Below are 22,547 nucleotides of genomic sequence, written 5' to 3'. Positions count from 1 at the left end.
AGAGTAAACCAGGAACCACATCATATGGCTGCCATCTAATTAAAAGAAAATGGCAAGAGCATTAATTTTCCTTTAAAATTGCCTCCTTGCTTTTGAAACATATACAGCGTGTTGCCGAATGGTTTGTACAGCAATAGCGGAGAGACGTGAAATTTAATCAGGATCGCACAAACCCTCAATTTAACAAGAGAAACAAACATACGGATTGTGAGCGTTTTGGTGTTCCAGCTGCGGTGCATACAATAGTATCCTGTGCATGATTCCTCTCCTGTGTTGTTCCACTGTGGGCAGTGTTGTGTGTGACACAGCATTGACTTGCTGTCTGTCTGTCTCATATCCAGTGTGGCAGCGTGGTGAGCGGTGTCTAATGGAGCCTCTGATGAGTAATGAGTCCATACACTGGTAATGTTCTGTGCCGAGTAACGGCTGCATTGGTTTCTGTCCTGTTAACTCCGCTGGTGTAAGATTGATTGTGGTGTGCTCTGCAGTCATACAAAGACACTTCATTGCTTGGCAATGAAAATAAAGCTTCTCCCGCTGAAATGAAGAGCAATGGCACCAGGGTAGCAGAGGCAGACCAGCGCCAGGCATGGAGACAACCGCAGCACCAGCGCGAGTGAGTGACACACCATGAAATAGGCAATGCTCCAATAAGACTTATTTGTTTACACATTGCTTTCTGCTAATTGAGGTGTGGAAGAGTTTGTTATTTTTGCCTCAGTCAAGATGAACCTTAGTTGCCCCGATTAGGCTTCTCACTGTACTTAGAGAGTCTCCACCAAGACTCTCCTTCAAATTACACTTGACACTGTGAAGAAACATCTAATAGAAGTGTGTAATGGGCTCTGATGACAAACTACACGGTTGGAAGACCATGTAATCTCCCCGCAATTAATTAAAGTGCGTCCTGTGTGTGTGTGTGTTAGCAGTTTTTTTTTCCTTACTCCATTTCTCTCACACCCGGCCTAACCAGATGCCACCAAATAACTGAAATAACATTGCCTGTCAACGGTAAAAAATGAAGACCCATACCCTAACAAAGAAAGGTACTTAGAGCTGGCAGAGGGAGGCAGATGCAGGGTTATTTATGCTCCAGTGCTTCTCAGTGTCCCGGTAAGGGTCCTCCACAGCTCAACATCTGTACCTCCACCCGCCTAATTACCCACAACACCCCTGCCCAACCACTTCCCAGTCTGTCACCACCTCAAAGCCTGCTGGAGAGGAGCGGGAAAAAGGGAAGGTGAGCGAAGTGTTACCCCTTGCCGCTCTTCATCGTACAGTTTCTCCATGCGGTATTGTATTTTTGCCCACTTTTGTTTTTTTTTCCTGCTTTGGAGATGACTAGTCACGATGTTTGGCTGAACTGCACATTGTTAAGTAAACATTTTTGCATGTTCTAATTGTTCTTACAAAGCAGTTCTATCACTTTTGTCCGAAATGTTACTTCTTCCTGATCAGAAATCTGCTGATATTAAATGAGACGCTCACGCTCTCGCTCTCTTTCTCCCGCTCTCTTGGACCTCTTTCCTCATTGTTCTCGCACTTAACTTTTGTTATTTATCTCATTTATTTATTTATTTATTTCCCAGAGCAGTATTGATTTGAAGACAGAGAACAATTAGGTCAATTTTGGGGATAATTCCCCTGTCTTCTCTTATTTTTATAAGTAAATGAGAAATTTACCATGCTTTATGTAGCCCAAGTTTTGATGGGAGATATCAGTTTGGAGTTGCTTGTGCCATTGATTTGATTAAAGGCATTACGCATTGTCTAATGAGTTTTACACATGGCTGAGTGGTGAATAATCACCCAGTGATTTCTGACCCAGAACTCTTCTTCACACCCCCTCCTCCTCTCATTTTTCTCACTTTCTCCCTTTCTCACTCTTGGAGGGCCAGACACTCGGTAGCTCGGAGAAGAGGTAACGGAAATCAATTGAGACCGTGATTTGAAGAGTTTTTTGCTGCCCCCCCCCAACTCTCAAGCTAAATTGATTCCTTTGCTTGTTTTGCTTTAATAATCATTTGAGGTAAGTGTTGAGTAAATGTGCAGAGAATGAATATGAATATTAGGTGTCAGGCCTCTTTGCATGAGATCAGTTTTGAATACTATAAATTTTACCCGGCTGCAAATTGTCTGGCAATTAAAGCGCATTGTGTATAATAAGCAGTGTCTCTGTTGGGTGTTTAGCTTTATCGAGCCTGTCTGGAGATGGAACTCATACCTGCTGCTCTGTGAATTGCAGCACATAAAAGATGGACTGAATATGTTCCCGGGGAATATTGCCCTCTCCAAAAGACCAATCCGTCTTGCTTAGGGAGGCAATCTTAGGTGCGGTAGATAAACTAATATTTGTGTATAACCTCAGTCAGACAATACAAATGATCGGATGATTTTTCATCTCCTTATGCATACAGGGAAATATGAAAAATTGAGGTTTAGGAATATTTGCAGGGTCTGCGAGGCGGCTGGCTGGGCCACTGAGTGCCCTGGGCCACGCTCCTCACCAACGACTGCCGAGTGAAGAGTGATGAGAATATTATACCCGTCTGTTTCCCGTCACTCCCCATCCTCCCCTCCCACCTTCTTCATTCTCTCCTCTCTCCACACTAATTCATATGGCCACAAGATGGAGAGAGAGGGAGCGAGCGAGGGAAAATTAGAGAGAGAGCAGTGCACAGGTTGCCCCTCTGGCTTGCTGTCTTTGACTTTCGCCGTCTGCCCGCCACCCATGATTGACAATCACGCTGACATAATTCTCCTGGTCCTTCTTGCTCCTCTTTATTGTCCCTCCCACCCTAAACCAACACCCCTGCCACCACTGCCAATTCCTTCCACTGACACACACCCACACACTGTCTTCATCCTCTGGCCCTTACCTCCCACGCTGCTAAAAAATTCATACCGGGTTAATCGACTGGTGTAACCAAGCCAAACTGTTCATCATATTTATCATCATATTTAGGGGTATATGGGGTCACGGTGTCATCTGTTGTGTTAAAGTTTTGTCATACTGAAACTGATGTTTGCGGAGGCTCAGTGAAGATATGTTGGAGGCAATGCTAATACTCCATATGTGTTTTTATTCTAGGATGGCATCAGTGATCTTAAATCTCAAATAGTGAAAAATGAGCTACATGAGCTTCATGCAGCTTGTACAGTAGATTTAATGCACATATAAGTTACACAGGTACCTTTAACAATCAGCTTCACTTTACACCAGCATTGTTTTATAATGAGCAGCCCTTGAGAGCATGGGACAGTATGTGTTTACCAGCATCAGTCAGGAAAAGGCCATGTTTGGCTCACTAGAACAGCCCTGTGTCCTTTTCTATCCTTCTTCCGTGCCTTGAAAAAACTGCTGAATCCCACAGAATCCAGCCGTCAAGTGCAATTCCCCTCACCAACACCCCCTGACATGGAGATGGTGACATTTACCCCCACAATCCACTCTCCTCCTCAGGTTTGGGAGTTTTTATTTTTAGTTTATTGCGTCGCCTCACGCCAAAGCCTCCATGTTTTCCCCTGAAAACCTTTCTGTTTGCTCTCTATATTTCTGCATTATCTCCCATTGCCCTCTGCTTTTCAATATGTCTATTTTTCTCCCCCTTTTTATTTCATTTTCTCCCTCCCTCCTTTTCTTTGCATTTCCCTCTCCCATTCTCCCTAGCGCTCTATTTTAGCTTTGCTATGGTGAAGAACTCCCCCCCTCCCCTGTTCATGATAAATCAGGGGTCTGAGCAGCAGCACTCGGTCAGAGGCATCAGTCGTGAGGCTGATGAGATAAGCGGCGCTCATCTCTCGGTCCTGTATGGAGATTTATTGGGCTGGGATAAGCAACAAGCTAGCCATCACTCTCAGCCAAATAGACTCCCCGCCTGCATGTGTTTATTCTTATTGCGCTGCCACGACCACTGCCACTGTCAGGGGTGGAGTAGCCCCCGGAGGCCTGCTCCGTGGTAGAGGAAGCCTAGCCCTGCTCTCTGGATCATTACCTTCTATTAGATCAAGAAAACAAGCCTCCACATTGGGGCTCTGAGTGACACTGATGGCCCAATTTCTCTCTATCTCTGAGGACCACATAGGCATATATAAAATAAGGTTATTGTTTATATTGGCTCCTCACAGCCGAGAGTCAACGGCATAGTCTTCCTTTTGTAAATTTGCTGGGTTTTCTTTTGGTGCATTGCACATAGAAGGAAATTCCAAATTATTCATGTACTTGTCTCAGACAAACCTGTATTTCAGTGGTGGGGTCACATGTCAGGGGGCATTCAGGGGCAAGTGTAGTTTAAATGGATGCACATATTGGCTTTGTGGACAATGAATGTAAGATCTTTGAATTTGGGGTTGGGCTATGCACTGTTGCTCTGTTAATTAACAGGCTCTACAGGGTCACAAGTCCACTCTGATCCCAGGCGATGTGACTTTTGAAAGAAAAAATAACACAATCTTCCTTTTGCAAGTGAAAAGTTGAATTCATATTCAGAGAAAAGCGCCGATGCTGAATTAAAATGCGCAGAAGCTTTGCTGCTACAACCTTACTTTCTTTAGTATGACTGGGACGTCGTGGTGGCTAATGCTAGCTAACGTTAGCACTTGTGAGCTAGATTTGGATGTGTAAGTGACTTTATTGAGGCGTGTCACTGACTTCATGACTCTTGTGCTGTTTGTTACCGGTGCTGCTGTTACACTTTATTCTCCCTCATAAGAGAAAATGAGGGCTAATTGAATGCCATTATGTGTGAATGTCACATGTGACCACAGTGGCCACTGTTCAGCAGAGGTTACATAGTCTCTCTCAAACTCAAGCTGCTGATGACAGCATTAATTTCAGGTGGCCAGCAGTCTAACACATTAACTGTTGCCCGGCTGGTGTCGGAGAGCTGCAGGCCAGGATGTGCACATCCAGCACCCCCTTCTCCCTCCACTCCCTCCCTGGTGCCAAAAAAGCACACTCCACTCACCCAACAAGTTCTCCACAAATTGCTTTTACCCTCCTCACCCCATGGGTGTACACATGCACACACAAACTTAGGCCTGGGTGGGGTAGCAGGGGTTAGTTTTTCAGCACTCAGGTTATATTTAATCATGGCTGGCGGATGAGGAGGCTTTTCTCTTTATGAAAGGTATTAGAGCAGCACTGTGTTTTCACTCAGCTTTACACTCTGCCCCCATGCTTTTCTTCCCCTGACCTCTGTTACCATGTGCCAGGCAGGAATTTGATAAAGTGACACCGGGCCCCCTCTATCTCTTCCTCTCTCTCCATCTCCCATCTCTGTCTCAGATTCTAATAGTGCGTCTGGCAGGTCTGGACTGCCTCTCATCTCATCAGTGGGGTCACACCTTTGGGCTACCCTCGCTCTCTCCCCCAGCACTTGCCTTGTCATTTATTTTGCTGCTGAAATGGGCAGCGAACCGGCAGGTCTGATTCAATCTCCTACATCCTTAGGCTGATGTACCGGACAGAGCCACCGCCTTGCGCGATAGTGCTCACAGGAATGAAGAGGGGGCAGGGTTTAACAGCCGGAACATCAGGCCCCCCCTTTGTCTTGCAGCTTCCTGCTCTCCGCTCATCCTTTGCTCTTACCTCGCTGAACTTAAACCTTCAGGGAGGACTTTCTTGCGCCATACATTGTTAAAACACACTTTCGTTAGCCGAGGAACTGCACTCTGACAGAATACTCTATCATTCAACTTTCCCTCTGCATCCTTATGTGACTCACCCCAACTGTAGTTGATCTGTACTACTTCTATTTGAGGGCCCCATTCTCTTTGATCTAACTAAAGTTACAGAGGAAAGTGAGAAGCATTGGGAAAGCTCCAGCAGGGGGGTTTACATGCCCTTTCAACACTTTGAGAAGCAGGGGATGCTCTCCATTCTGCTTCATGTTGCACCCGGGGACTCTCCCCTCTTCACTAGCATGCATCAGCAGACACTTGGTCATTAGGTAGATTGACAGTGATTGTCTGGCCTGCAGAACTGAGGCAGCCTCTGCACGCCTCAGATGCCTCCTTTGAAATGCACACATATAGATTTTGTGTGGGTGAACAGAATTAACAGAAAACGTTACAAGCGAAGGTAATCAATAATGTTGTGAAAGATGTGGTGGACAGTGTGGAAATCACATTTTGGACAGGTTGCTACTCCATAATTGATTGGGTGTAGCTTTAAGCTGCCCATTTTTTTTCCCTTTAACTTAAGGGCTGATGGTCAGTCCCTCACTGCTGCTCAACACCACTAACGCTGAAGAAGGTGAAAGGTGTGCTGTAGGCGGTGTGTTCGGAGTGGGACTTTCTGCCAGAACTGGGCCGAGAGCACGCCGACTAATTTGCTTTTTCGTAGTTCTGTGTGAGCTGGGCGTGTTGAACAAAGTGCTCCAGCATCTTGCATCTCTCCTGTTAGATTCAACACTAACAGTAGTTGTTGTTCATTGACCGAACGAGGTCAGTGATAAAATCCAGTTATGACACCTGAGATTGAACTTGATCTGACTCCTCTGCTCTTTCCTGCCTTAGCTTCTCTCCCTGTGTGTTTTCATTTGTGTCTCTGTATGTGTGCACATTCAGAGGGGACAAGAATCTTGAAGAGGTTGGGGGCTGTCCTCTATTATTCATCAGTGGTAATGAGTGAAAGGCGCTGGCAGCATCTGTGGACTTATTGATCCTATCCTCTAGTTTCGTGCCTCACCTCCGGTGGGGGAGGAGAGAAGGACGTGGGCTCAACCCAGACGCACACCTCTTTTCCGGAGCCTGGGGAACAAGCCCAGCCTGCAGTTTCTCTGCCGTGGCTGGCCGGCCACCTGGCACTGAGACATGAGCGTCTCATTGTTGTGGATAGGGGTGCCACAACATCTGTGATTACACAAAGTCTGTCCTCTGTCACTGTTGCGAAATGACATGTTTGCAATTTTCATGTTTTTCCTTTGAGTGTCACATTGTGCTCTGTGGGTTGAGGTCCATAGCTATAGAAAACTGGCACTGTGAAAATGACTTTACATTACATTGTGTCTTAAATCCTGAAGGGTTTGCATGTTGGAGATGGTGCCAGCTGTTGTTATTTTATATTCTGATTCATATTATGTTCCCTATAAATAACGTGAATTTTGGAAACTGTCAGACAAATAAAATGTTGCTGTGTAAAATGTTGAATTTTATAAAGGATGTGTAAAGACCATTGGGCAGTAACTCTCAGCTGGCCTGCTGACCACACAGTATATCCAAACCTTGCAGAGGCCTCCCTCTCCCTCTCTATGCCTATGTATTTCCCCCACTCCACCCATTTTACTGCCTTAGTGCACAAATGCAAGCAGTCTAAATTAGGCCAGCCCCCTTTTAATACCACAGAGAGGGGAGAAGCAGCCATTATGAATTATCCTTAATTACAGCCATTTCCTAAACTAATAAAGCTGCTAAATCTTTACTGCAAAGGTTAGTTTACCCAGCATGCATAAAAACCACTGCATCATGTGTGTGCCTCTGTCTGTGTGTGTGTGTGTGTGTACGTATGTGTGCGCACATGAAGGTGTGCGAGCTCATGCGTTCAAGCGTGCATGCTGGTGATTGGTGTGTGTAAAGAGTGTGTGTGTGTGTGTGTGTGTGTGTGTGTGTGGGCGCAGGAGAGCTGGCTGGCTCGCGCCACCCATAGTCCCATTAATTTCACGTGGGCTCCCTATCACCAGCCACAGATGCCTATAGACACGTAAATGAGCCTCCAGCGAGCGGTGGGCCGCCTCAGCCAGCCAGCTCGGGCCTAATGGGCTGGAAAGCCAGCGTATGTGACGGCAGGAGATGAGGGCCTTATTTACACTGGCAGACATTAGTGGATGGACGCTGATTCACTGATTAACATGTCAGCCCCCCCACCCCCCCACCCCTCATGCTTCCAGCAGTTCTCTTCATCCCTTCTCTCTCCCTTTAAACCTCTATGCTCATAGCTACACATACATAATGAACATATAAAAAATCCATTTGAGACATATCCTGTTCCGGCTGTTTTCTTCCTTTCTTCTCTTTCCTCTCCTCCGAACTTCCTACGCCACTCACGTGCCCCTACCAATAGACATATACACGCTGAAAGACCCACACACACACACACACACACACACACACACACACACACACACACACACACACACACAATATCCAGCGTTGGAAATGCATGGTGGCAGGTTGCTGAGAAGGGGGAAGCCATCTGTGAATGATAGCTGCTGTGGAAAGATAATGTTTCTCACGCAGCGCCGACTGAGGCGCTGATGGAGGAAGATGACTTTTTGAATGGTTAAGTGGGTAAACGTTAGATCGTGGCCACAGCGCTCCCGTTCGCCTCACCCACCATCAATCCCTCCCGCTCGCCTTTCCTCTCTCCCCGTCTACTAGATTGTTTATTGAAAAGGCACGAGGAGGCAGCCGATAAGAGAGGCAAGGCTAATGCCATGATTTGTGTCAGTCACGCCGAACAATTTGTTACAATCGCGACACTTATCACAATATAATATGTTTATTCTGCTCAATTAAGTGGCACAGGAAGGCTCCTGCATTTGAAGTGTCTCATGCAAGATGGGACGGGGTGAGGCCGATCAAAGGAAATGGAACTAATCTAATTGTACAGCATCTCATGCTGCTGCCACCTCCATGGCCGTTGCCACCACCAGTCAGCATATAAACCGATGCGTTTTGGGAGAAAAGAAGGGAAATCAGTGCAGGTTTACAGGTGCAGAGGTGGCCAGCAGCTGTTTTGTTTGGCTGGCACGTGTTCATGCGTAAAAACAGACGCAGACAGCTGTTGCAAATGTATGCACAGTGCAACCCAGTCTGTTCTTTTTTAACAATTTTGGACTTTGCCCACACACACAAACACGTGCACATCTTCATAGGCATATTTAGACCTTTATTTCACTTTAGCACAAGCAGACGCAGACACGACACATAACTATGCTTACCATAGATACTGTGTGCTGCATAAACGCATAACTTGTATTCACAACCACAGTTCTCTGTATATATTCACACACTCAGTCACAGGCAAGGCAAGGCAAGGCCCAATTCCCACACACGGAGATGCACACATACAGCACACTACAGTATATAATAGGACAAGTATGACAGAAATGCAAGCATGGAGTTTGCACATAAAGTATGTGTGTCTGCATAGCTGTGCAATTACATCGGCCACAAAACACTCATAGAAGCCTTTGATCAGGTGTATTATTACTACTACACACACGCACACACAGAAGAAATGGGTACATCAGCACACATTTATCCAGGCAGCTGCTTGCACACATGGACACACACACCTGGACATGTTGTGGTCCAGCATAGATCCCAAAAGAGTCCGAGTATACATAAAAGCAGGCAAGTCAGTGAAGGCAGGCTGTGTAACGGACCAGTGCTTTCATCGATCTGAGGGGGTTCATTAGGTAAGTGCTGACATCACAGATTGATGTCTCTTTAAACCAGTGCCTGCCGAGGAGCTGACAAGGAAAATCAGCACTATTGACTCCTTTAGTGGTGTGCTTCTGTTTGTGTGTGTGTGTGTGTGTGTGTGTGTGTGTGTGTGTGTGTGTGTGTGTACTTTTGCAACATATCAGTTTGTGAACATACGTGCTTACATATTTGAGTGCATCGCTGCCAGTGTGCACATATGTCCAAATAAAATGAACACGTGTGTACTAGCACTTGGCACATACAGTAGGTGTGTGTGTGTGTGTGTGTGTGTGTGTGTGTGTGTGTGTGTGTGTGTGTGTGTGTGTGTGTGTCTCCCTAGGCGCCACACTAAATACTCTTGTCTTTGATGGGCTCCTTGGGTGTAGGTGTTCGCTAATGTTGCTAGTTATACACTCAGCCATGCAGCTAAGCAGCCTGTCAGCCTGGTTCTGCCTTTACGCCACCATCCATCCATCTACCATGACAGAGTGGGGAGGAGATGGAGTGGAAAATAGGGATAAAGAGTAAAAGAAGGAACATAGGGTGGAGAAGTCAGAAATGGACTGGATAGCATCTCTCTCTATCAATATTTCATCAACACATTTAGGAACTCTTTATGCTTCCATGTCGGTGACAGCTGTGGCCGGGGGCATTACGTTTCCGCGTTGTCCATCCTTATGTACATACATGTGTATATCCTATTCTCATTAACTCGCTATCTCAAGAATATCTTGACGGAGTTTATTCAGAATTTGCCACAAAACTCTATTTGGACTCAAGAATAAATGGATTAGCTTTTGGCCGTCAAAGGTCAAAGGTCACGGTGACCTCACACCAGTCATAACTGAAGAATTCATTCATTAATTATGATGAAATTTCACACAAATGTCTTGTCGGATAAAATGATGAAGGGATGAAATTGTATATCCAGAAGGTCAAAGGTCAGCTTCACTGTGGCATCATAATGTTGTGCAAAAACACTTTTCTGGCCATTATTCAGCACCATAATGCAGACTGTGACCATGTTTCACATTTGGTCAGATCCTGACTTGGTGACTCTAATCTTGGGTGTCCACCCTTAAACTGGGCTGATTGTAGAGATCTTCTGTGCTGCTGAGTTGAAGTTTTGTGTGAAGCATCCACTTTTTACACTTTGTAGCTTATTTGCAGCATATTTGAAGCATTGTAGTCGACCACAAGCTCATTGGTTCTGCATGTCATATAAGGTCTCAAAGCATTGAGTTAAAAAATGAAAAATGAAAATTAAAAAATGACTTAGGACTTACATTTTTAAATTCATGTTGTGTAAAAGTAGACAGAAGATTGTCTCTGTATACAACCCCAGTCTCCTCAAGCTGTACTTGTCAATTGATTTGAGATGTCGTTTGTATCTGATGTGTTTCTCTAATTAAGATCAGGGGAGAATCATTGGCATTGAGCGGCTCCACACGCCCATCGATTGGACAGGGAAGGAGTCAGTGTGTGTGAGGTTAGTGTGGATGGGAGTGACATGAATCAAAATGGAGGGTCGTGCCACAGCAACTCCAGACCATGTATGAGGATCCTTAGAACCTCCAGCGTCTGTGGTACACAGTTGGTTTCTGATCATATCATAGAGCAGGTGACTTGCAGGTGAACGTTGCATTGGGTTCTGCTCGACAGAGTCAGTGACCTTCTGTTTATAGCATCACTTCTGGTAGCAGTAGGCTGTTAAGACCATCAATTTCCTGTTTTTATGTTGCAGCTGTAATAAGCGTTTTTTGTAGCTGCTGATCTGCATCTATTGTAATCCATAATAAAGTAGTCAATACTTCGTAATGCATTTTAACAGAGAGCATTGACAACTGGAGATCAGTGGCACATCCTCAACAGTCTTAAGCTCTGATACAATAAACATCGCCTCCCCTGAACACCATGGCACCGCAGCATGCTGCTCTAAATGAGCAATTGATCAGCTCCTTTGGAACATGAACAGGGTGTCTTCATGTCCAGTCGAAATGTCTTAAAACGATCTATAGTCTCGGAGAGACAAAGGCAAATTGACTTATCTGGCTTTAATATATCAATACTCAAGATGGTGTATTTTTTTCACAAATAAGGAAAAGTGAAACAGTTTAGAAAGTTTGCCCGTACTTTATTTTAGCCTGAGCTGAGCATAATGCAAAGTAAGTGTTTGGATTGTGGAATGTGCAGAACCGAAGGCGTGAATCCCTTCCAGGCCGCCACCACCGGAGGCACATCCCCATTGGCTGCCTGCAGGAGATTAAAGAGAATAATTGCCACCTGATTGGCTGTTTAATTTTTCATGGACCTTTGATGCACAGGGTGTTTGTATTACCTTTATCAGCAGGCATAATAATGGGATAGAGTTTGACACACTTAAGTAAAACAGGCTTTTTCACAGAGCAGAGGAGCTGCTGCTCTGCGTCTCAGCAGGAACGAGCACACTGCGGTGGACCACCAGTATCTTTTCAGAGCTGAACAAATTGAGGCACGTTATGTTGAAATGTCCTTCTGTGCAGTGAATCAGTTACAATTCAGTGATTAATATACCCCCATGTAGGTGCCACGGACAGGTTGACCTGTGTAATGCACACAGAATATTGTTGTTTAAGTGTGAAAATACAATAATTTTGAAACTTAAACACATGTTTTGTGTTTTGACAGTTTCAAGAATGTAGATTTTGATGTTAGTGGATTTTGGTTGATGGTAATTGATTGATGGTTTCTAATATTTATAAGAGAAACAAGTGAACAAGATATGAGAAGCACCTTTCAGTCCAAGCAGTGTTATCCAACACAGCGCTGCCACAAAATACAGCCTCAAAGTGTAGCATTGCACTGAGTGAACAAGCAAACTGCCAAAGCAGTCGTCAACACAAGTAAGTTTCAAGTAAGGTAGTGTTTATAGCATGGCTGTTTCTATTTTTCTGGTGACTCATAGTATGGAAAAGATAGCTGCCTGTTGGAAAAGAACTCGTGTTATACCTGCACACTGTGTTTAATTTCAAAATTTGGAAATCCTGTTTTTGGAAATCCTGTGTTTAACCACCTCTTTGAAATGAGTATGAAGGTACATGAGAGCTACTTCTGCCAGCCTCTCCCAGATCAGGGACAGCTGCAGATGACAGTCCCGTGTTCATACCTCTGCCTGGTGACACTAATCTCTTCCTGTAGGTGACCTACCTCCTCATTCCCAATCTGTGTGTGTGTGTGTGTGTGTGTGTGTGTGTGTGTGTGTGTGTGTGTGTGTGTGTGTGTGTGTGTTTGCGTGTGTGTGTGCATGCGCGTGTGTGCGTTGTGTGGTGGTTGCAGCGCATGTCTCCTCTGCGGTTCCGCTTCGGAGGTCCAGGAACGGTGAGCTTCTCATGGTTGTCACTTTGAGGTGGAAGAGCAATCATTTCCTTGGACAACAGTCCCATCCTCATCCCTGCTTCCCGCCCGCTCGGATTAGTTCCTCTTGCTGAGAAGATTTGCATCCAAATATTTTCTCCTTATTTATTCTTTCACTGTTTTTCCTGTTTTCTTTACATCGTCTACCATCTGTGTTTCCTTTTCTCTGCCCGTCTCTGTTTCCTCCTCCTCGTTCTCCCCCGGACGCTGTAGAGCATTTTATTACAATTGTCAGAAAGAGTAACAATTCTATTGTGGGGTGATTACGACAGGGTGTTTTACCCACAGATCACCAGAGCAATTAAAATCTGTAAATAAGGCTACCCATGATGCCTCAGTCTAAACAATGGAGTCCCGTAGGAGGTGCTTGTTTGAAGGAGAACTGTGGAAGAGAGAGTTTGTCTCTCTTTGACGCCCTCACTCTCTCACTTTCTCTCTCGCTCATTAATTAGGAGACGCTCCTTCAACCCGACACGGCTGTGTCGATGGGCAGCTTTGCACAATCGCAGTGACACATATTTCAGACACAAGATGAAGTTGTTTACTTTTGTGTAAGACCTTGCATTACGCCACTGCACTTTGTTTAACAGCATGGCAGAGATAATGCAGGCCCGCTGTAATTGTGCTGGCTACAGCTGTTAGGAAGGGAGAGGCCTGCACGAGCCACCGTAAAGAGGCTGACAAGTCCACACACGCTTGCACGTATAGGGACACACACACAATGTGTTGACACTGTTTTGTTTGGCTAAGCCATAGATTTACAGGCTATGAGGTAAGAGATAGTGAAATTGTGATGGAAACATCTGCAACGTGGATTTTGTTGGATGTCCTGTTTGACACAAATGAAGTCATTTGCAGAAATCTGGCGCTGTACTAATCTTGGAGAAATATTTCTGAGTGCACTGATTGCGCTTTTTTATGGTCATGGGCCCTTAGCTCTTGGCTAGTCTTTTGGCATTGCTTTCTTCTGTGCACTTGGCAGTGTGACTCGTCTGTACCCTGGCATAACCAGAGGACAGTGCTGCCAGATAACCAAGACAATGCTGCCAGTTAATGTCATATTCCTTGAATGAACAGCTAAATTAGGGCTTAAGTTAACCATTAGCACAGAGAGCAACTTTAATTCTAGTTTTGCCTCATAACTGCAGTTACCATTAACTACCTGGTTCACTGCAGTTCACAAAGTGATGCAAGCGCCTTGAACGCCTCAACTACTTTTTGGTGTTTCTTTTTCTTTGTAGAGACAAAAGGGCTCTTTGTAGTTTCGTGGGAAGACATGTGGAACATGTCATGTATTTGGTGTCAGGATGTGCGCGTACCGCTTCCGCAGCCACCCCCACCCTGCTTCATGAATTACTCACGAGTGGAGTTTGGGCAGGTTGGAGCAAAGGAACCAGAAAGATAGAAGGAGGGACCGTGGGAGTGTTTCAGCTCAGCACAGCACTGCGATGATGCCAGGCTCCGTGGGCCTCACCAGAGGCTGTATGCCTTACCAAGATCCTGTTTACAGTCAGCCAAAGAAGCTGCCAGGCACCCATTTCCATACGCTGCCTGCAGTCCTCTGCGGAAACTCGTTTTCTGCCGGAGATGTGCCATGATGCTGCCTGCTCTGTACCTCTCTCGCTTTGCATTCTGTGTCTTGTGTTTCTCTCTTTTGTTTCCATCTGTTTTCCTTCCATCTCATCTTTCCATCACTCCTCATTTGCTGCGTCTCTTTTTTTTCCTCCGTCTCCCTCTGCACTCGTCTTTTCTTAGCTTTCTTCCAGCCCGAACCATTGAATTCTGTCCTTTCCTGTTAATTCCTAAGAGTGGTGTCAGTATTCCAGGAACATGTTGTCACTCAAGTGCGGGTGCAGCGAGCTGAATTAGATTGTTGGCGTAATGAAAAGATAGGTGCACTCAGTATATAGGTCAGCATAAAAGTTGCATATAGGTTGTTTTGTGTGGTTATATTTTAATGTGTGGAGGCTGGAGCAGCTTATATTCTACCTGTCCTTTGGGATAGTGGAAATGTTTATTTGTGTGTGTGTATTTATCTCAAATATTGTCTATATAGTCTTATTTGTACATCTCGTGTGGATGTGTGTACACGTCTTTATTCAAATGTTATATGTTTGTCAGCTTGTGAGTGCAAAGGTATTTTTTGTGATTGTTCTGTGTACCTCAGATTTTTTTTTTTTTTGCATACGTTTCACTCTTCGCATGGTGTCCTCTTCCATCTATGTGCATGTCAGCGTGCCATGTCCACTCTGCAGTGTATTTGTGGTTGTGTTTCTACACTCGACACATCTCTGTGTGAGCCTGCCATCTTCAGCTTTTCCCCCCTGTTCTTTTCTGTCATATGTTTGTGCAGATTTTTTTCTGCTTCAGCCACTTGTGTAGTTGCCATGTTCCTGTGCCTGTACATCAGTGAGCATCTGCTCTTTCAACAAGGTCCCCATGGCCTCAAATGTCAGAGCAAGCAGCTGCCAGACAAGTGCATTGTGCAGCAGGCTTGTGTTTTGCCTCCTCCCTTCCCTCTACTTCTTGTTCTGTGATGTTAACTGTGATTGAAAGTAAGCAGGCAGCGGCAAGTGGGGGAGAGATGAGGGGAAGGGTCTCTGCTTTTTAGAGAATTGGATTCCTGCAGTTTGGAGGTAGTGCTGTTGCTGTTGCTCTGGGCCTGACTGTTCTCCAGGGCTTCAGGGTCAGATGATGGGAGGTGTTCTGTTGTGCATTAGGTACTGCTTCCTCTGCCCTCTTGTGTGAAAGGCCTCTACAATGGGAAGCCATTTGAAGCTTGCCCATATCGTGGTCCATGTACTACAGGGTGTCAGGGGACAAACTGTGTGCACAGTTACCAATATGTGTCTCATTGTGCGTGTGTGTGCATTGGCTTTTGTATGCTCTTATATACCTTTTACAAGTCTGCATCCCGAGGTCCCCAGTTTGACTTCATAGTATAGATGATGCCAGATGTCACAGGACACTTGTATTAGAGTATATGTAGGCTTGTTGCACGCATGTGTGTTTGTATGAGCGAGTAGTTGGAGGGTGGAAGCACTGAAGCAGAAGAGATGGAGGGTGAAGAGACAGGCAGGTACCCCCCAGGAGAGGCCCGGGGGCAGCGGGCCAGGGGTAGCCCCTCCAGCTCCCCCACAGCACACTCTGCTCTGCTCTCAGACACTTCTATTGATTTGTCCGGCAGATATGGCCACAGTTTAGCTGCTCTGCTAAGTACTGCTCTTTCACCTCCCTTTGCCTGCAAACAAAGGCTGAGCACAGGCTCTGCTTGATGTCAGGCGATGTTGCTTCCTCTGCGTTACTTTTTCTAGTTACACTACTCGTCCTACCTGCAGCTTCCCTCCCTGGCACAAAGCATGTGTGGACCATCAGGGGGCACTGTTAGACTCACTCTTGCCCTATAAACGACCCAACCCAAACCTGGCATAGTTCTCCAGTGTCTTCTCCTGAGGCTATAGGAAGCCATGAGTTCACAGTCCTGGCAGGTCTACAAGCTGTGAGAAAAGGCACTTTAGGTGTCAATCAATCCACCACCTTCATCTCTGGATCCCAGAAAGTTGAAGTTCTGTGTTAATTCAAGCCTAAAGTAGATTAGTCCAAACAGCAGCTTGAAATTGTGCCTGTACTTTGCTATATGTGATCAACATGTGTAGTGAAGTGTAAAGTTTGAACCTGACAGATGTAGATGGAAGCCAAGGCAACTCTTGATCAGCTTAAGACAGTTCATCTCGTTGCCAAGCTCTTATGTGATCGGAAATCAGACGGCAGTACCTCTGTGCTCCCTGACAGATGGATGAATCGAGTCTTCAAAAGGCCTCATTGGTGACACATTAACATGAGCCGCGCTTCCTGGAGGACTCTGAATTCTGAGCCTGTCACAGGTGGCATATGAGATAAAGCTACTATGCTGCTCAGCTTGTTTCGTAACATTACCCAACTTGCGTTGAGAAGAAAATTGGCACCTGCTTGACATCTATTAAAAAGCAGTTTCTGAGATTTGAAGGAGGGTTGTTGTAACATGTCTTGTATTATTAATTAAAACAACCTCCTCTGAGTCATCGTCAGCTTTTCATGTGTCCGATGTCAGAACAGGTGTGAAGGTAAAACAATGAACAGTGAAAGAAGGAACACCACAAGGGTGTGGGTGTAATACAACTTCCCACGCTTTATTTGCAAGCTAATATGTTCTTACAAGACATTGCGAGACACTTAATCATTGTTAATTAGGAAAGTGCAATGGAGGACAGGATAATGCCAGCTCGTCGTATTGTTTGTTTTTCTTCTTGCACATAGTTGCTTGTCATTTATTGGGGCAGAAAGGCAGACTTGTTAGTGTAGGTTAAACCGGTCCTCTCTCACATGAGAAATGGTGGCTCTTAACAGCTATGTCAGCCCGAAAAAACTACCTGCTAATTTGACTAAATGGGACAGGCATCTTTTTATGGTCGTCTTTCAGACCTCAAGTTCTTTTCAGAAAATGCACTACAGCACCACAACATTATGAAAGTTTGAAACATGAAAATGAAGTGTTTTTCACGTTTTTTACGTAACCAAAGCAGGGATTAAATGACATCACAGCACTGGATAGTTTTGAATAACAAAAAAACACATTAAGGGGACTATCTTAAGTGATTTATGAACACTGAGCGTGCCCAAAGTGCATATGGATATGTCAAGGGTGGAGGAATTTAAAACAAACACAGATAAAATAAATAAAAAGAGGTCACAGGGAGGGTTTTGAAGTTTAAAGCAACCAACAGGGATTTGATAAATGTGCAGTTAAAGGCTAATTGGCAAATGAAGTGGCATGCAAGCTTATGCAACCTTTTTTATGAAGTGGTTATGTCATTTTGTCTACCTCCCAAACAGAGATTGATTGATTGATTATACTGTGCTAATCTGAGGTTTTGCCAGCTTCATAATTACATATGTGAGATGTCGTTGATTTGCACACAAAGAACTCATCTCAACCTTTCATCCCTCGCTGGACTTCTCGGCAGTCATAGCTATAGCTGGTTCGCTAGCTACCAATACCACTTACCTGCAACATGAACAGGGAGGACAGGGACTAATTGCAGGGACAAATGTTCCCGACTGCAGGCTTTGCATTTGTCTGGGCCTGGTCCAGGCCCTGTTTATCTCAACCTCTGTTGGCAGTCATACACACACCACACACACTATGCTCTGATTTAACCAGAGGCAAAGCCCCCACCAACCCCCACTCTCTCATCAAAGATTCATAAAGGCAAGGTTCTCAATGATTTTCTGTCTCTTCCCGTATTCACAGCTTGTTGTCCTCACCCTCCCTGTCTCCTGCCAGTCAGACAGCGGAAGTCAGGCGGAATTACGGCTGAAGTGGCCGCTGGCTCCCGGAGTGTTTGTGTGTGTATGGTGCATAGTTGTGGGGTGTGTGCTTGGACTGTTAGGCGTGTTGGTGTAGGGAGACACGCAAGTAGGACATGGGCAATAGGGCAAGGGGACGAATGGACAGTGATATGTTGATGTTATACTGAAAGTGTTAGGAGCCCCCATGCAGGGAAAGGAGTTTGACCCCGCCCGTTCGTCTCTTCCCCTCATGCACTCCTTCCGCTGTTCTTTGTCTTCCGCCCCAACCCCTGAGCCCTGTGCATCGTGGCAGCTTCCACACTGGATCTAAAACTAGCTCATTCAGAGCCCCAGTCACCAGGCCCAGGGCACACCATCTGTAGCCCTCTGAGTCCTTCCGTGTCTGTGCATGTGTGTGTGTGTGACTATGTAAGTGTGTGTTTACCTCCTCATATATGTGTGTCTGTTTGCGTGCAAGCTTACAAGCATGGGAGTGTGTAGATGTGTGTGTCTGCGAACCCAAACCACCGTGCCTCAGCCTGTTAGTCTTGCTACTTACCAGGCTTAGCCAGATGAGGGCCACTCAGCCGGGATCTAATTCCTTCGACTCTGGCAGCACTTCACTCCTGGCTCCTTCTGCCTCTCAAGTGTGCATCTGTGACCTTGGCTGACATCGGAGGGGGTTAAACTGTGAACTTGGAGATGTGGCCACAGCGATTGAGTTGTAAGCTAGTTTTTGGATCAGAGCTTTCGCACAGCCATCTGGGCTTCTATGAGGCTCAGAAAGAGGTTATCCCTCTCTTACTCCCCACAGCTGACCCTGGATCAGCAGTAAGGGCAGAGACTTTAGTAAAAAGCATCCTCGCGGGGATAGGCAGTGCAGAGCGGGGATGTTTGTGGAGTGGAAATTAAGAGAGGAAACTAATGAAGAGAGTTGATCCTTGTGAGCACTTCAGTTGTAATCCCTATGTTTTTATTGTGCCGAGCTCTGCGTGTGGCTCTTGTCTTATTGTCACCCTTTGCTGCAAACAAGCCGGGCAAGTGTCACCTTTTTCTTTGGCTTTTTTTTTCTTGACTCACAGCAGTTTCAGTATGAACAACGCCTGTGCCACTATAGACAAAGGGTTGGGTTTTACCAAACACAGTCCCCAGTTATGCTGGTATTACGGTTATTGCATAAAGTGTTGGTATTGTCACTACAAACACAACACTATTAAGTACCTGTTAGACCACAAACATCTTGTTTTCAACACCCAGAACAACTTTTAATGAGTGATTTACACACACACACACACACACACACACACACACACACACACACACACACACACACACACAGACACCTACACAAATGCACTCATCTGAATAGACAGGTACATACATATATGTACTTATACACACCCCCGCACACACACCATTATACTGGCTCGCTGTGTTCACTCTTTGTATCCTGTATGGTGCAGCGCCTCAGGGCCTAGCCTGGCTGCTCTTCCAAACAAATTGCTGGCTGTTCACAGCGTTTTAAATGCCGAGGCCCTTTAATTACACTATTTACTTAATAGGGTGAAACAAAACTCGTGTTCACGCAGCAGGAGCACCAGGTGATGCAGAAGTTCAAACACCTGGCAGTAAGCACTCCTCTGGCATGGATGCGCAGCATACACATGTACGCATGAATGCACCCACATTCACATTACTATGTTGCAACTACTGTAGGCCTTTCTCAGGCTTGTTGAGAAGCTTCATTTAGTTTGGGACTTTTTCTTTTGTTTGGTTACTGGAAAGAAAAACCCCGAAAGCATCTTGGAAAGTGCGACTCATGAGTTACTGTATACCCAGCCTGACATTTTCAGAATGAGTTCATCCTGTACTGTAAATAGAATGAGTAATGGTAGTTTTAGTTGTTGACTTATGGCAGATGCCCATGTGGGATGAGAATGTGGACATCTTGTACTTGTGTGCCACTCCTTTTTTGTCCTTTGAAAGGTTAACTACAAAACAGAAACCAGCAGAAATCACACTAAAAGTCCTGCCAAAAAAAAAACAGCACAGCGATCTGTGTATTATATTTTACTGTCTGAAATTTGTTTGCCTGATGATGCATTACAGCAGAGATCAGTGCAGACACCAAAACTTGAGTGATTAGTTTAGCCTTTCTCTCCTCCAGTGCAAGCTTGGATCTATCTGGGAATCACTGTTAAAAGCATTAAAGTACTGGATTTAGTGGTATGTGCTTTATCTTTTGTCTAGTGCACACACAACTTTTAATTTTAAGTCGCACGATTCTTTTTTGTTGTGTTTTTGTTTGATAAATTGAAATAAAAATAACAAATATTGTCTTTATTCATATATAATCAAAGGTCCTTTTTTTTACTATTTGTTTTTACAAGAATGTCTTGTCTGTGCTGATAATCATATTCTAGCCTGCGCCTGCATCTGTCCAATTTATTGGGTTGAAGATTTATGACTGTTTCAGTGGGGCATGTTTACTGCCAGTGGTTTGGTGAGCCTGTTTTGTGAACTCATCATGTCAACAATGAGGTGATTTTGTGGGTGCAGTTTGAACAAAATCTCATTTATTCAAAGCACTTGCTCTTGAAGAGTTGCTTGTTTGTTTTCAGGTATTGTTAAAAGGGAACAGCAAATTCAGAGTCTCTCTTTCTTTTTTGCAAAGAAGTTAATATACGTGTTTCTGAAACCCAATATCTGTTGTGCAGCAGTTTGAAGCTTCTATCTCACAGTTTAACTTTACACAAAGGCTTCAGAACTTAACACCCCATCCCCTGGAGCTAGAGGGATGACTTGTAACCAGGCAATTGAAGTTACAATAGACTATAATTAGCTGGGGCAGCTTGACCCCGCCATTGTCACCTGAAGACAGGTGGGAATTGTGCCCACATTGGATCGACCTTATCATGTGACTGGGGTCAGGTGTCGTCCGATGGCTTGGTTGCATAGCTGTTGAGGCAAGCCTCATCCATCACCAGCTTTATTGCACCGTTCAGATGATGCCCACAAGGCACTGACGCTTGGCCAATAGGGAGGGGGCATTCGGTGGAGGGTATGGATAAGGGTTAAAAATGATCGTTTCACAAGAACACTCACAGAACAAGTTTTCACAGCAACGTTGTGCCCTGGAAAACTAAGAGTTAGTGCTCCCAAAGCCACAGTAACCCTCTTCCTGATTCCCTAACAGCTGATTTACAGCCTTCAAACCCTGAGCTGTGAAAAAGTGCAATCACTCACAGGCTCTTTACCCTCGCCATCAAGTCCTCTTATTGCTCAATTTTCTCTCCTGGGCTTTATAAATAAGCAGCGTCATCCGGAAAAACTTCAGTGTCTCCTTAGAACCAGCTTTAATTAGTTTTGCCTGTATATCTCAAAATGTTTCACTATGGTATTTGGCCACGTGTGGCTTGTTCAGGACTATTATGGAGAGGCCTCTTGTGTTGAGCTAGGCATCCATCCCTGCTGAGTGTCGGCTTTTGGGTGTTACTGGCAGGGTACACAGTTTTTTGTTTTGTTTTGTTTTCACTGTTCCTTCAAGCCAGCTGCTTATGTTGAGCTAGCCTGTAACCTGGCATAGGTGGCTAGTAGGCCAAAAGCCACAGCCACTCTCATTCCTCCCCACTGAGCCTGGAGCACTCACACACGCATGCACACACACACACACACACACACTCTGTTTGACTTTTTCTTCCTCTCAAACATACACGCACACACTAACACACACAGATCCAGAGCCTCAGGGGGCGATCTGTCTCCCCACCCCTTGTCGGAAGAGTAAACGGCCAGGAGGGCCCTATCTGTTTGTCCTTTTCCTGCCTCTTTTTTTTTTATTAGAACCTGATTGCATTTGAACAATAGTTGTCTGCTCGTAAATTTTGCGCCTGTGTTGACATTAGGCCACATTCCATCCCATAGCCTGAGGAGGAGAAGGAGCAGACCAGGGTGTTCGGTAATTTGTTACACTGTTAAGCACCTAATGGACGTCCACCTGGTTTTTGAGAGCAGTAGCTGTAGTTCAGGGGTTTGCCTCCTTTGCACTTCCAGACTGCAATAGTGTTTTATTGCCTCCAATTATGAAGGCTATTTAGAGGCTACCTAGCTTTGTGTGTGTTTTTCTGTTACATCTGGTTCACCCTGCTCCAGACGGGGCAGCCAGCCAGGCCACATCAAACACTCAGGGTGTGAAGGAGGCAGGGGCTGTGCAGGTACAACCAGCCTTCCCTGTTTCTGCCGTAGGCTCCAGCTAACTCTGCATGCACTGCATGGACCTGATGCAAACTCATGCTCTGGCTCGAAATGCCAATAATGAGCCTTATTTGTTTCATGTGGTTTAATGAGCAGCCCAGACTACAGCTGGCAAGAGGGACACCTCACACAGTATGAGAAAG

The 22,547-nt window shown here is 45.3% G+C and overlaps 1 protein-coding gene across 1 annotated transcript in view; it reads left to right on the top strand.

The window, feature by feature from the left end:
• fto (FTO alpha-ketoglutarate dependent dioxygenase) overlaps positions 1 to 22,547 on the top strand; it is a 117,273-nt gene that overhangs the window by 86,316 nt on the left and 8,410 nt on the right. The window lies entirely within an intron of this gene.

This window comes from Chaetodon trifascialis, chromosome 1, assembly GCF_039877785.1.
Source record: "Chaetodon trifascialis isolate fChaTrf1 chromosome 1, fChaTrf1.hap1, whole genome shotgun sequence".
Classification (NCBI taxonomy): Eukaryota; Metazoa; Chordata; class Actinopteri; order Chaetodontiformes; family Chaetodontidae; genus Chaetodon; species Chaetodon trifascialis.
This window is presented reverse-complemented; position numbering and strand designations above follow the sequence as displayed.